This window comes from Coregonus clupeaformis, chromosome 18, assembly GCF_020615455.1.
Source record: "Coregonus clupeaformis isolate EN_2021a chromosome 18, ASM2061545v1, whole genome shotgun sequence".
Taxonomy (NCBI): Eukaryota; Metazoa; Chordata; class Actinopteri; order Salmoniformes; family Salmonidae; genus Coregonus; species Coregonus clupeaformis.
Window position 1 is genome coordinate 48,743,665 of NC_059209.1, and position 1,808 is coordinate 48,745,472.

Below are 1,808 nucleotides of genomic sequence, written 5' to 3' on the forward strand. Positions count from 1 at the left end.
TTTCTGGAAAGAAAATTCTCAATTTGTCTGTCATAGTTGACGTGTACCTATGATGAAAATTACAGGCCTCTCTCATCTTTTTAAGTGGGAGAACTTGCACAATTGGTGGCTGACTAAATACTTTTTTCCCCCACTGTACATCCAGTCTGATATACACTGTGAAAAATAAATCAAGTTGATCGAACTAATTATTATTTAGTAACTGGTTCCACAGACTTTTTTAGTTTACTCAACTTTTTGGTCAAAATGTTACCAGAACTTAAAATGTTCAGTTGGCCCCAACGCACATTGAAATAGCACTTTTAACATACAATGTTTTGAACTTTCATATTTGACACACATTGTGCTTTCCTCATTTATAAAGTAATTTTTATTCAAGATTTTCTCAAATAGGATTTGAAGTCACAACCTCCTTGTTCACAGCGTACTGATCTTCCTGCTACGCCACCATGTCTGTGTCAATTACTGATTTCACCTGTATTGCTACACTTTGCACTACAAAGTAAATGTCAGTTCTGTTAAAAGTACACAAGAAAAACTATTTTATTTATCATAGTGATTAAGGAGTAACATTAAAACAGAAAACCCTAAAATAAGTAAATCAAATCAACGATGAGAGAATAGTCCGATTAACTGATAACTGACACAGGCATGGTGGCGTAGCAGGAAGCTTGGAATACTGTGAACCAAGAGGTTGTGAGTTCAAATCCCAAAATAAGAACATGCTGAATAATAATTACTGTGTAAATGAACATGCACAATGTCAAGTACGTATGTTAAAAGCACTGTTGGTGTCCATAAATATTCTCAAGTCGGAGCAAAGCCTGGGCCAACTAAAAAGTTGAGTATACTGAAAAAGGCTATGGAACCAGTTACTAAATAATCATTAGTTGAATCAACAATTTTGACAGTGTATGTTTGCATTTATCAACAGTCCAGTACACATGGGCAGACAGGAACACATCCATAGCATTTTCAATCTCCTCCCTTTTCTAACTGTATGGATTACCAACAACACGTTATATCTTCGCCATCATCATCCTCCACACAACCCTTGGATGGGAATTCTACAGTAGAGCACAACATCACACCATTTTGATGATTGACAAAGAGACAGGCAGGCCTATAGGAGTGACCAAATTAGCACTAAAGTAAAAGTCACCAGACTCAATAATAAACCAACAGGATGACGATAAAAAATATGCAAAACTGAGGATCTTTGTAAGCCAAGCCAAATAACATCAATAACACCATCACATGGTGGATATCACCGTTGGCAACGCAGCGTTCATCGCCACGCGTCGCTGCACCATCGTCAGAGGCGGTAAATATTTCATCAGGGATGCAGATGTGTCAATTAATGAAACACAGAGACAACATAACAGAGTCAGATCCCAGATCCCTCGCCTCAGCCTGCACAGCTCCATGCTTTGTCTGTCTTTTACTTTTTCTGTCTTGCTCAAGGATATTCTCATTAGCACATTAATACAACACCAATGAGATGGACACTGGAGACAGTCGGTAGGCAGAAGAGGAAAGAAATTAAGATGTCGGCTTGATGTATTAACATGGTTGGTACATGTGGTGGACAGTGTAAGAGGTGGATCAAATCTACTGTAATGTTATGATGTTATCGCCTGAGGAAAGCAATCGTTCAGTTTGATCTGATCACTGACTGGCCTCTGAACAGTATTCATATACAGCCACTTGCTTTTTACATTTCCTGGTCTTTTATCACAGAGTTCTGCTCAGGGGAGGAAAATAAATCACAGACATCATTATATGAATTATTAAAGGAGCTGGTGCTA